At 55.6% G+C, this 14,120-nt stretch overlaps 1 non-coding gene across 1 annotated transcript; it reads left to right on the top strand.

Moving 5' to 3' along the window:
• Nucleotides 1–12,661: 12,661 nt before the first annotated feature.
• On the top strand, nt 12,662–12,733 carry TRNAD-GUC. Its single transcript has one exon. It is a non-coding gene; the product is annotated as a tRNA-Asp (tRNA).
• The last annotated feature ends 1,387 nt before the right edge of the window (nt 12,734–14,120 follow it).

Here is a 14,120-nt window from a genome sequence, read left to right as displayed (position 1 = left end):
CCAAGAAAAGAACAGTCTGAGCCGGACCCTGTATCTTCTGTGGGTTCAGGGTCCAACCCCGGCCTTCCAAGCCGGTGGCCACAGCATGCAAGGCATCTGCCACTACTTCCCGGGAGGGGCCAGAGACCATAACATCATCAATGTAATGGTAACTGTGGGTCATAGGAGGTAGTTGCACTCGGGCCAAATCCGCACTAACCAGCTGGTGACAAATTGTGGGGGAGTGCTTCCATCCCTGGGGCAGTACACAAAAGGTATACTGACGAGCTTGCCATGAAAAAGCAAACTGATCCTGACAGCTGGGGGCAATAGCAATCGAGAAAAAAGCATTAGCAAGCTCCACAACAGCATGCCATGGCTGGGCAGCTGCTGCTATATGCTCTATCACCATTACTATGTCTGGCACAACAGCTGCCAACGGGGGAGTCACTTTGTTAAGCTCTCTATAGTCCACTGTCATTCGCCACGTTCCATCTGGCTTTCTCACTGGCCAGATGGGGCTGTTGTAGGGGCTCAATGCAGGTCTAATAATCTCAGCTTCTAGCAAGGCATCCACTGTCTGGGTGATTTCTTCCTCCCCTCCAGGGAGACGATACTGTTTCCTGTAAACCACGGCTGTTGGGGGTGGTAATACCACCGGCTCCCAGCGTGGAGCGCCCCGCAGAATAGTCAATAATCGCACTTCGTGTACTCGTGCTGCATTCACGTACCGAGGGTGGCCAAAGGCGAAGAGACCGTACTGCGTGTCCACAGACCGGCCTCGCAAAACATCAATACCCAAGATATACTCCCGTATAGCCGCGGCTAGAATTGTGACCCGAAATGGGGGTGCCTTCCCCATAGTCAACGTAACAGTAACTTCATATGCCTGAATCTCGGCCCCTCCAAGGCCCCTCACCATGGCCACACGGCCGTGAGTCTGCGCTGAATGAAGAATAGTGACCTCAGCCCCTGTATCAATCAATGCCAATACATGCTGCACACCTCCCCTCGGCCAACGTATCGTGAGGGGTACATAGGGGCGTTGGTCCCCCGCCTCCCTCCCTGGTGCGACCGCTGCCACACGCGGGGCGGAGGACCCGCCCCCCCCTCAGTAAGGTCGCGGGAGTCGCCATTCAGCCGGTGGGGGGGGCAACTCGCTCGTGTCATTGTGATCCACTCCCTTTTCCCCCTCGGCCCCAACGCTTCTCTTCGAGGGGGGCAGCTGTATCCACCGTTTGTATAATTCTATGGTCGGCTTGCCATTAATATCATCCCGGGAAACACCAGCTCGCAACAAGTCTTGCCACAAAATCTTCCGGGGTACCCGCACCTCCCCTTTTTCCTGCCCCCCCCCAGCGGGGTCCTTCCCTTGCTGTCCTTTAGAAGCCCGAACGGCCCGCGGCCGCGTTCCGGCTAACGCCGTTTCCAACTGTGTAAAAGTAATAGCCAATTCACCCACTCGCCCATCTGCTGCCATAACGACTGCAAGGAGGGAGGGCTTCAATTCATCCGGGGCTAAACGTAGAAGAGTGGCTTTGGTTGATTTAGACACCGGAATGTCATCAGGTCCCTCTGTGCCCCCCATCCTGACAGCCCACGCCATTCCCAGCTGCCGGAGGGCCCGCACCCCCTCAATCATGGTCTTCCAGGGAGTTACTAGGGCCTCTAGCTCGCCCACTGACGGGTAGGCTACATCTACCGCCACCGCTAGCCAGCGGTACAAAGATGGGGCTTCTATATCAGTCCCGTTCTCCTGGGGTTGCGGGGGATTTGACAGCTGTGCGCGTACCTGTGAGTCTTGAGAAAGGACTCCTAGCTGCTGCAACTCCATCCGGAGGAGTAGGACCGTGTTCCCCGCGCAGTCCCACACTCTGACCAGCCAGCCTAGGACGTTCTCACCCGGCTCTTGCCGAAACGTCTTCACAATCTCCTGTAGCTCCGTCGTTTTGTACGTCCGCCAGACCGGGGGCTGCAGCTGGTCACCTTCTGCCCGCAACTCCCGTACCGGGCGGGCGCGGGCTATCATAAGTTTTGATTCCCCTTCCTCCCCATCCGATGAGGAGGAAGAGTCCCATATATTACCATCCCAGGCGGCGGGGTCCCAAGAAGGGGCCGCAGTCACCGCCCGCACCTGCGCCGTGGTCACTGGCCGGCGCCCCAACTTAAGCCGCCGCTTATTCGCCACGCGGGCCACCAGCACTTCGCATCGTCTTGTCAACTCCTGGGCTCGTTCTGCTTGGGAGGTAACAACCTCCTGAGCCACGGCACGAGCTTCAACTAAAGCCGTGCACTCAGACGTTTTCCCCTCCAGGGCCCGCCGCAAGCGGAGCACCTCTTCGTCCTGAGCCCGGAGCGCGGTGAGGAGGAGCCATCCCAGCTTCCCCATCGCTCGCCGCTCCGTCCCAGACCACCGGCCTGCCCGCAGCCGCTGCAGCCCCTCGAGTAACCGCTCGGGAGTAACGTCAGCCGACTTCTGGAACTCCGGCCAATCGGCTGGAGCCGCCCAGCCTGCCAAAACCCGCGCAACCGGTCCCCAGCGCTCCGACTGGGGCCACCCCGGTATGCGCTGTAGGGACAGCGACGGCTTCCCTACCTCCCCTGCCTTCAGCCAAAACGGCATTGTCTCACAGAGTACCCTGCTCGCTGCGCCACTTGTTGTTGCCCACAAATTAGCCCGAGGTACTCTGTAAGAACGAGACCGACTCCACACTGAGAGTAATTGGTTTTTAATGAAGGATACCGTGACACACCGGCAACGGGGACTCCGCTCGTTGCGGCCACTGATATGGGGAACCCAGCACCCTACCAGTCGGCCTGGGTCGAAGTCCAAACCTAGTAAAAGCAAGCTTCTATTTAATCTCACTAGCAGCAAAGCAGCATAGACATAATAAAACATAGCTCTCTACTCCGCACACCTGTTTCCCATGGCCCACCGCCAAGGACTCTTCACTTGGCGGTCTAAACCGGTCATACTTGGCTAAAACTAATACAGAATGACCGATAATAACCGGAGCTGGGAAAGCGAACATAAACAACGCCTAGCTCAACCGTAACAATTTCTTCCGCAGCTCCCTGCTCTGCTACACTGTGCCTCCGTGCACTGCCCCTACCTTTTCACCCCTGTGGCCAATGGGATGCTGTGGGGGTGATGCCTGGGGGCAGCAGCATGCGGAGGACCCCCAGCCCGCCCTGCCTTGGAGCCCCAGGTAAGCGCCACACTCCTGACCCCCTTCCTGAGCCTGCACCCCCACCCCCTCCTCATATACTCACTCCCACCCCCAAACTCCCCCCAGAGCCTGCACACCCTCCCTCCACACCCCCAGCCCCCAAACTCCCTCCCACAGCCTGCACCCCTCCTGCACCCCAATCCCCAGCCCCAACCCAGGGCCTGAACCCTAGACCTCCTCCCCCCACCCAAACTCCCTCCCAGAGCCTTAGGCAGGTGGAGGGTGGAGTTTTGGGGGGCGGGTTCTGGGCGGTATGAGTGACATTATTGGCCCACTGGGAGGACTAGAGGACTGGCACTAGCCATAAGGTAAATTGTGGTTGAGACCCTGCTTTAAGGGATTGGAGCAATGCTGGAGAGACTGACGGGCAGGGAGCTGGGGAGCTGTGTGTGCTCCAAGGAGAGTTGTTGTTGTGCTCTGGTGACACAGAGCGGGGGTGGGGAGTTTGTAAGCTGTGGTGTTTGTATAGAGAGAAAGTTTACTAACCCCCAGGTTAAAAACTGGTCCTGCTCTAGACTATACAGGACACTCTCTGTTGAGTGTAGAGCTCAGTGGGTGAATGTTTCCCTGCAGGGTGATGGGTTCCTAGTTCCAAGCCAAGTGATTCCCTTTTAAAAACTTTTTCGAATGAAAATCAATTTCCAGACCCATCTCCAGTATGTTCAGGAGTTCACTGAATGGGGGCAGGGGGCTTGAAATGAATTTAAACACTCAGCATTTTCCTTTGCAAATGAATAAAAACCTAGCAGAGCTGTCCAGCATCTGAAATCAGTTCCAGTCCTCGGCGTCTCTAAGAGGGACACTCAGTAGCTGAGGCATGTGGGACAATTCTGTGGTGAGGACAGGTGAAAAAATGCTGGATTCAATGAAAGATGAGCCCATAGGAGGGGAAGGTGAATGGCAGCACCACACAGGGTCATAACACTCAGACACGGGGCTCCACTGTCACTACCCCTGTGTTTTCCATCATTTCTATCCTAAGGAACACACCCTCCCCCTCCCCCCCACACTGTCACACACAACCTTCTCCCCTTGAGCCCCGTCCCACCCCTACCCCTCTCCCCCACACACGCCATGGGACACAGCCTCTCGGTGACTCTCCCAGATGGGGGCTTGTCTCTGCATCTCCCCCACAGGGGAGCAGAGAGCCGAAAGGGCCACAGGAGACCAATGGAGCTAGGCAGGGATAGAAAAGACTTTTCTTCCCTTCCCAAGAGTCCCGTTAATCTCCCCCATTAGACATTCCAGCACCGGGTGGGCTCAAAGCACCAACCTTCCCCACCAGCTCTATCACATGGAAGGAGGCTCCCCATCTCTGCTGCTGCCATCCTGCAGCCTTAAATATGGATTTGTTTTAGCTAATGCAACCCCCCCACCCCCACTCCGCTAATCCATCCATGAAACACGGAGACAAGCTCCTAAAAGCAGCATCCAGTAGTGTAATGGGTTAGTGCCTAGTACTTACAGAACAGTACTGAGTGGAGTCATGCTGAGGTTGTGAGTTCAAACCTCACCTACAGCACTAGTTTCCTTTAAGCAAATAGCTTCTGCCAATCATTTTGCCCTGCAGAAAATACAATTGCAGCTCAGAAGACACAGAGGTCCCCTTTGCTTTACACAGAGCAGGGCAGATTCCACAGATCTACCAGGCTCTGCTCTCCACCAGCCGCCTGTGTCAGGAGGGGTCAGGCAGAGCCCAGAGCACTGCCCCCGACTCCCCCTCAGTCTTTGCTCCCCAAACCACCTGTGTGCTCACCCTTTTCGCTGTGAGACTCAAACCCTGCCTGGCTTTCTGTATGTTGGGGTTTTTTTTTGTCTGTTGTTTTGATGTGCATGTGGGTCCTGTGTGATTTTGGTGGATGCCATGCATAGTTTTGTGTGTGTGTGTGTGTGTGTGTGTGTATGACTTTTGCATGCAGATTGTTTTTTGCTAAGTATTCTTTAGGTATGTGGTTTTTGTGCTTTCCTGTTGTAGGCTTTTACTGTACTTTTTGGTGTGGATTTGTTCTATGTTTTGTGTGGCTTTCCCTTATGTGTATATGGCTCTGTGTGCTGTGTGGGTTTGGTTTTTGTTTATGTCTGTGTGGGGCTGTTCAGTCTGTGATGGTCTCTTTCTCTCTGGTTTGTATCTTCATGTGTAAATTCACTGGAACTTTTCAAAATCTCTACAGCTTTGCCAATTGTCACCAGGAATTTTACTCATTAACAAATTCTCACTTGTTCCCTACCAGTCGGTGACCATCGCCCCAGGGGCCTGTCAGTCTCAGGGGCCTGATTTCCCATTGGCCCTTCCCCCTTCTATTGGGACTGGGAACTAAAAAAAACCCCACTCAGTTTTAGTAAAGGGCCAACAGTCCCCTTACACAAGCTGGGCCTGTGAGGGAGGGAGAGCTCAGTGGTTTGAGTATTGGCCTGCTAAACCCAGGTGTGTGAGCTCAGTCCTTGAGAGGGCCATTTAGGGATCTGGGATAAAAATCTGTCTGTGGCTCGGCCCTGCTTTGAGCAGGGGGTTGGACTAGATACCTCCTGAGATCCCTTCCAACCCTGGTATTCTATGATAGGGTCACCAATATGCAGAAAAGCTAGCACAGGCTGGGCCCATGGTGTAATGGTTGGCATGCTGAAATCTGAGTTCAAATCTCAGTGGGACCTTGTGGTAAATCCCTGGAGATCCAAATGCTTTCCTATCTCCAGCTGTATGAAAATGAGTTGTTTACCTTGTGCTGAGTGACTCATACCCCCTGGAGCCAGGTCTTTGGTTGGAATGGGGTCTAGAAGTGGCTATGGTTTGACTGGGTGTTTGGGATTTCTGCTGCCCACAAGTTTGGCCCTTGTGCTTTCTACCACACTTTTCCTCTTGCCCACATAGCGCTTGAAGAAAGGAGTGTCAGGGCCAGGTTTCATAGTCAGGGAAAGGCAGGAGGGAGGAAGAGTCCCAGGCTGGAGCCCAGCACCTCTCCTCCTCTGGGCACCTAGGACAGAGGTGGCTGGTGCTGACAGCTCCAAGGGAAGCTTAAAAGCCACAGAGCAACCAAGGGCAGGGCAAGAGGAGGGGAGAACCATGCCTATGCGTGGCCAGCAGACAGCCACAGAGACGCCCAGACAGGCTGCTCCCTGGCATGGCAAACACCCACTGAAAACCACCCACAGCCAGCTGCTGATGCTTTGTGGCCAACATCAGAAGATGGTAGGAAAGCAGGGCCAGCCCCCCTGGTGGGGCCTCTTACCATTCCCACTCAAGGTGCTGACTTTGGCAGTGAGGCAGGAGATTTTACCCCAAGAGGCTTTTCCCCAGCTGGCGAGAAGCAGAGAAACACCCAGGCTCCCAAGATGCTATGTAGCAACCCCCTCAAGCACAGGGACAGGCGCACACTTGGAAGAGGGAAACTGCTCTACACTCTAGCCCGGGCAGCCACCCATTTTCTTTGGCAAGTCAGGAAGGGCAAAGGCGAGACTGGAAGCACCTGGGGCTCATGCCCCAGCCTTTGTGACACCCAACCCCCAACTCCTTCCCGGGGCTCTAGCTGAAGGCAGAGCATTGGCCTGAGCGGCCAAGAAGAGGTTCCAGCCCTGAAGGGAGCAGGACTTACAGCACAAAGGTAAAATTGCACAAACACAACGGGACTCGAACCCTCAATCTCCTGATCCGAAGTCAGATGCCTTAGCCATTAGGCCACAGGAACAAAACCTTTCCAAGCACTGATTTGGAAAAGGCAGACACTGTGTTTCTCAGGTCCTCTACTGAGTGGGGCCGAGACTCTCTGGGCACAAGAAGTCGAGTTCCCAGTGAGATGTGAGACAATTCTCTGGAGCCAGGTACAGGACTTTGGCAGGGAGGCTCTGGCATGAGGGATTGGGGTGCAGCGGACTGACCGGGTGTCTAGGTGCTTAGATTTGTTCTCACTGAGGAGAAGGAGGAACCCTGCTGACAGGCAGTGGCTGTGGAGAAAAAGTGGGATGTCCAGGCTGCTCAGGTCTCCTTCTTCCAGCTCCTCATCTGGCTGAGCTGCTCCACCGGCCTGGACAAGTCCTCTGCATGCACAGCAAATAGCCCAAGAGCCATTTCTGCCCAAACCTGTGCAGGGGGGGTGAGCTTCTGTCTTCCCTGTCCCATCTGCGCTAGAGCAGACCACTAGATTGAGAGAGACAGTCAACAACTATTAAGGCTAAGATTATATAAAGGGGGGGTCACAGAATCTGTGACTTTCAGAGATCTCAGTGACATTTTCCACCTCAGCCCTGGGGCAGCAAGACTGGAGCTGTCGGCCGGTGGGGGCCTCACAGCTATCAGCCACCAGTGTCGGAAGGGGCTCCCACAGACCCATGCCACCACGGATGGACCCCACAGCTCCCAGCTGCTGTGAGTGGATCCCAGAGCTCCCAGCCACCACATGGGACAGGGGGACCCTGGAGCTCCCAGTGGGGTGACTGGGTTATAAAGTCCGGTCAGCGGTGCTGCGGGGCTCAGGCAGGCTGGTCCCTACGTGTCCTAGGGCACCGCACTGCGCCCTGGAAGTGGCCAGTAGGTCCCTCCTGCTGCACCGCTGACCAGGAGCCGCCCAAGGTAAGTCTGCACCCCAACCCCCTGCCCCAGCCCTGAAGCCCCCCAAACCCAGAGTCCCCTCTTGCACCCCAGAGCCCTCACCCCCCTGCACTTCAACCTCCTGCCCCAGCCCAGAGCTTCCTCCCACACCTGGAACCCATCATCCCTGCCCCCACCCCAGAGCCATCACCCCGTCCTGGACCCCGACCCCCTGCCTCAACCCACAGCCCACTCCTGCACTCTGAATCCCTCGGCCCCACCCTGCAGCCTGGAGCCCCCTCCTCCACCCCAAACCCCTCATCTCCCCCCAGCTCCCACAGGCAGACCCTGGAGCTCCCAGCAGCCATGGGTGGCGGGGGAGCCCCCACAGCCCCACACCACTGCGTATGGACCCTGCAGCTCCCAGCTCCTACAAGTGGACCCCAGAGCTCCCAGCTGCTGCGGATGGACCCAGGATTTCCCAACAGGCCTTGATGGCGTGAGGACCCTGCAGCCCCACGTCATTGCTCACAGACCCTGCAGCGCCGAAGCCCCTGGAGCTCCCGGCCGCCCCAGGCACGAGAGGAGCCCCCAGCGCTCAGACACCGCAGGCAGAGCCGGGAGCTCCCAGTCACCGGGGGGGGGGGGTGAGGAGAAGCCGCAGCCCCCGGCCATTGCAGGTGGCCCCGCAGCTCCCAGCCGCCACGGGCGGACGCCAGAGCCCCCAGCTGCCATCGGGACCCCGCGGCCCCAACGGGCAGGACCCGTCACCCCGCGACCGGCAGGAAACAGCCGCGCGCTGAAGCGCCTCACGCCCTGTGCCCCCCCCCCCCGGTGCTGCGGCTTCTCGCCAGGCGGGAGGCGGCGCCGCTGCTGCGGTCTCGGTTCCTCTGCCCGGCAGCGGGACCCGGCCCCGCGCCGCTTCTCGCGGGCGGCTCCTCCCCGCATCGCTATCAGACAATGTCACCAATGGGAGATGAGCCTGTCAGAAACGTCAGTTGGGGAGGGCCCAATGGGAGACCAGCTTTCAGAGACCCGCCCCATGCGAGGGCCAATGGGAGATCAGCTGTCAGAAAACACTAGGCAGGCCAAGGCACCAGCCAACCAGGAACCGCCCCTGATCTCAAGCACCCAGACAGCCCCTGTCCTATGCCCCACTGCAGCAGCCACCACCAAGGACGCTTGTGTCACTCCCCCAAACAGCAAGTCACACTTTCCCGCCCCTAGGCAGACTCTCAACTTACATAAGAAGAACTCCACCAAAAATAAGAAAACCAACCTACCTTCTCCCACCCCCAGCCCCTTCCCCATGTCTGGCGACACGCTCCAAGCTCAGGGTGACATCACACTCCCCGTCGGGACAGGCTCTGCTCAGCCCGGCTCCCCACAGCCTGCACTAAACATGTGGGGCCCAACCCCAAAACTTACTCATATTTTACCCCAATGGCCCCAAACTGCCGCTTTTAATATATGCAAATAAGGTGCTGCCAAACTCACGCCACTCCCCAGCTCTCCAGTGGAGCCACCCTGCAGAGAACCAGGTGATATTTAAATTAGCCAGGACGTCACTCAGTCATTGCCCTCTGCTCCCAGCAGGTGGCGCCGGAGAGCTCCGAGCTCGCTCACTTCCCTTTCTCGCGTCGGCTTCAGCCCCCGGGTTACAAACGCACCAACCGGGGAGCAGGAGTGCGGGGCAGCTCCAGGATGACCAGATGTCCCATGTTTAAAGGGACAGGCCGGTCCGGGAGGACTTTTTCTTATATAGGAGCCTATTACCCCCCCACCCCCGTCCCGTTTTCCACAGTTTCTTCAACGTCACCCTATGGGGCAGCTCTGCGGGGACGGACTTGCACACTTGGGAGCCATCAGCCGGATCTGCGTGCCTGGGAAGCTGCGTCCCTCCAGAGGCGCTTGGGAAGCCAAAGGGGCCATGGGTGAGTTTGTGATGAGGTGAGTGTGAAGTGTGGAAGGGGGAGGGTGGCAAGAGGAGGTTTTGAGAGGAAAAAAGGTGCTGCTGAGCTGGTAGGGGAGGGCAAGGTCCCAGGCGGGTGTTGTGTGAGGAGCTGTGTAGGCCCGGAAAGGCGTCCTGCTGGGCAAGGGCAGGTGAGGAGGGCCAGGGCTTTTCCCAGGGCTGTTGCTGCGGCCAAAGCCTTTGGGAAGCAGAAGAGGGCCAGGGGTGCTGTTGCCTGCTGGGGCCCATGTGACGGTGTAGGTGTACGCTGACCATAGCTGGTCTGTGGGAGTTGGGGCCACTCACTGTGCACCTTTCCTCGTTAGTAGAGTTGTGACTATCCTTCCCTATCACGCGGGAGACCGGGGTTCGATTCCCCGATGAGGAGGGTGACCCCTTTTGAAGGGAGGACAAAGAAATCCCTGGCCTGCCCACCACATGCCTTGCCTTCTCCTTCGACGGCCACTTCCCTTCGCACCCCGCACTGATGACTTTCACCTCCAGAGAGACAATTACCTCGCAAGGACACGCTCGCCCTAGCCAAAGCCTCCCCCGGGACCTGCACGTGGGGGCACGTTTCAGAGCGGCAAAGGGACATAGGCTGGCCAGGGCCATGAGCACAATGGCCCAGACAAACGGGGAGGGACTTGGTCCAGGGGTGGAGGAAGACAGAAAAAGGGACAGGCATGGGATTGGCTTCCTGTCTTTTTTCCTTTGCTCAGCATTTGACCTGTGACTGTAATGGGGAGACTTGAGAAAGACGTGTTGCCGCCGGCGAGGTAGGTGGCCGCCCCGACACTGCAGAGCTGAGCATTTTCCACTGGGCTGCTGCCTGTGCCCCCAGCACCTGGCCGTGATCGTATAGTGGTTAGTACTCTGGGCCATGGCCGCAGCAACCTGCGTTCAAATCCGGGTCACGACATTGCTTTTTGGTGGGGAGGGGCTATCCTGCAGCACGCCTCGTGGCTCAGTCTGATGGCGTCCGTTTGCAAAGAGAGCCATCAGCCGGTCCTTAGTTTCTGCTTGGTAAAGGCAAGTCAGTGGGGTCTGTCGCAATCTGATTCATAATTATGGCTCTGTATGGCCAATTGTCGGTCCACGGCCATCTTGTCCTGCTAAAAGGGCAAGGCAGCCTCCATCTTGGACCAGGTTCTTGTTGTATAGGAGAGGGCAGAGACTCATTCCTGCCCAGCAACACTGGCTCTGTATGCTCTCCTGTGTTTTTGTTTTTTTTCTCTCTCCTGCTGGGCCATCTAAAGGTCAGGCTAGTTCTGTGTATGAAGGCCTGATTCTGCCCGGCAACCTGGTTTTTTTTGGGTCGGTCGTCTGGAGGTCAGACTAGTTCTGCCTAGCAACTCCAAAGTACTGTATACAGAGACTTAATTCTGCCCAGCGACTCACTTTCCCGCTCTTTTTGGACCCAGTCATCTAAGGGTCAGGTTTGTTTACTCGTCAACTCCAGTGTGCCGTGTGCAAAGCCTTCCGACGTGGGGTGGCAACAGCTCGAAACCTGAAGGGAGGAGGGACCAGGGAGCCAATCAGATACTGACACGAGGGAGGGAGACCTTTCTATAAAACTAGGTTCCCCCCCCCAAAATTTGTGTGGAGCATCCGCGTGTTAGCTGAAGGACCTGATCCCTCGTTTGGCCAGGGTCTCCTCCCGGTAAAGTGCACTCGTGTCGTATCGTTTGGATTCATTGTCCTTTGGACCCGATCCCTGTCAGCTCGTCATGCTTCTGGTGTCTGTTCTGCTGGTCAGCTGCGCCTGGAGTGCGGTATTTGCTTTTTGATATCTGACAGTTAGCTTATTTAGCCTCTCATTTTTTCCCCTCCCTAACTTGGTACCAAATATCTACTCAGGATATCAGGATTGTATTAGTGAGCTCAGAATTGCACAATTGTTTAGCTAGCTTGTATAATAGTTCTAGTTGTTATTGAATTGTTAATTGCAAACTGCTTTATGTGTTTGAATCACTGCTCTGTCTGTGTCCAGTGTGTGTGTGTTCAAACTTGGGAGCTGCCTCTACTTAGAGGGTAGCTGACCAAGGGGGTCCAGTCCCCGCGGTCTGAGTGAGTGGAATCTGCCCAGCTGCAGCCGCACCACACTCTGGATTTATCCTCTGTGTGAACGCAAGGGTGGCTGAGGCAGTGGCCCGTGGGTCTCTTTTTCTGTGTTTGCACCGGGCACCGCCCTGACGAACCCGATTCCCATCTTGTGTGATTGGTGTGTCTGCCTACCTGGTGTGGTGTGGTGAGCAGTATAAAGTGTATTATTACTGTGTTTTGGGGTGTGTTTGTACTTTTAATACCATCCCAGCCAAAGTTGCCTCCTCCCCCAGCCCAAAGTGTAAAGAAATCCCTAAATAAACGCAGCCACTTGGCTTTTCAGTGTTACCCTGGTCCTGCCTGTCTTTTCCTCACTCAATACCAAGCTTGAACGAACCACCAGCTAATTCAGACAGGGTCCATCAGTCAGAAAAAGAGTACCAGGACTTCTTGCTGGGTGCCAGGGTCGAAAAGAAGCGCATTCCCTCCTGGAAAGGGCTGTGTTTGGAACGTCCGTCCAGTGCGCGTTGAAGGGAAGGATCCGCATGCCTGGGAAGCTGCATCCCTCCAGAGGCGCTTGAAAAGCCAAAGGGGCCGTGGGTGAGTTTGTGATGAGATGAGTGTGAAGTGTGGAAGGGGGAGGGTGGCAAGAGGAGGTTTTGAGAGGAAAAAAGGTGCTGCTGAGCTGGTAGGGGAGGGCAAGGTCCCAGGCGGGTGTTGTGTGAGGAGCTGTGTAGGCCCGGAAAGGCGTCCTGCTGGGCATGGGCAGGTGAGGAGGGCCAGGGCTTTTCCCAGGGCTGTTGCTGCGGCCAAAGCCTTTGGGAAGCAGAAGAGGGCCAGGGGTGTTGTTGCCTGCTGGGGCCCATGCGACGGTGTAGGTGTACGCTAACCATAGCTGGTCTGTGGGAGCTGGGGCCACTCCCCCTGCCCCTTTCCTCGTTAGTATAGTGGTAAGTATCCCCGCCTGTCACGCGGGAGACCGGGGTTCGATTCCCCGACGGGGAGGGTGACCCCTTTTGAAGGACACGCTGGCCCTAGCCAAAGCCTCTCCCTGGCCTTCCGCCCCCGGGCGCAGCTTCGGGGCCTGCACGTGGGGGCACGTTTCAGAGCGGCAAAGGGAAATAGGCTGGCCAGGGCCATGAGCAGTGATTTCCCAACACCCCCCTGCAGTTTTGTGAACTAGTTACATGCCAAACCTGGTGGCTGAACTTCGCGACTTTGTCCTCACCCACAACTATTTCACATTTGAGGACAATATATATCTTCAAGTCAGCGGCACTGCTATAGGTACCCACATGGCCCCACAGTATGCCAAAATTTTTATGGCTGACTTAAAATAACGCTTCCTTATCTCTGTCTCTTACGCTCTCGTCTCCTAATGCCCCTACTGTACTTGCGCTACACTGAAGACATCTTCATCATCTGGAGTCATGGAAAAGAAGCCCTTGAGGAATTCCACCATGATTTTAACAATTTCCATCCCACCATCAACCTCAGCCTAGATCAATTCACTCAAGTGGTCCATTTCCTTGACAGTACTGTGCTGATAAGCGATGGTCACTTAAGCACAACCCTATACCGGAAACCCACTGACCACTAGACTTACCTACATGCCTCCAGCTTCCATCCAGGACAGACCACATGATCCATTGTCTATATCCAAGCTCTAAGATACAACCGTATTTGCTCCAATCCCTCAGACAGAGATAAACACCTACAAGATCTCTATCAAGCATTCTTAAAACTACAATACCAACCTGCTGAAGTGAAAATACAGGTTGACAGAGCCAGAAGAGTACCCAGAAGTCACCTACTACAAGACAGGCCCAACATAGAAAATAACAGAACACCACTGGCTAATTAAAACGTATCTAGCAAATTATCAAAGATCTACAACCTATCCTGAAAGATGATCCCTCACTCTCCCAGATTTTGGGAGACAGGCCAGTCCTTGCTTACAGACGACCCCCAAATCTGAAGCAAATCCTCACCAGCAACCACAGAACAACAACACTAACCCAGGAATCTATCCTTGCAACAAAGCCCGATGCCAACTCTGTCCACATATCTATTCAAGTGACACCATAATACGACATAATCACATCAGCCATGCCATCAGGGGTTTGTTCACCTCCACATCTACCAATGTGATATATGCCATTATGTGCCAGCAATGCCCCTCTGCCATGTACGTTGGCCAAACCAGACAGTCTCTGTGCAAAAGAATAAATGGGATGTAAAGCAGACGTCAAGAATTATAACATTCAAACACCAGTAGGAGAACACTTCAACCTCTGGCCGTTCAGTAACAGATTTAAAGGTGGCAATTTTGCAACAGAATGCTTCAAAAACAGACTCCAACGAGAAACTGCTGAACTTGAATTAATATGCA

This window comes from Mauremys mutica, unplaced genomic scaffold (assembly GCF_020497125.1).
Source record: "Mauremys mutica isolate MM-2020 ecotype Southern unplaced genomic scaffold, ASM2049712v1 Super-Scaffold_1559, whole genome shotgun sequence".
Taxonomy (NCBI): domain Eukaryota; kingdom Metazoa; phylum Chordata; order Testudines; family Geoemydidae; genus Mauremys; species Mauremys mutica.
The sequence above is the reverse complement of the archived record's forward strand: the minus strand, read 5'-3'. Positions and strand labels throughout refer to the sequence as shown.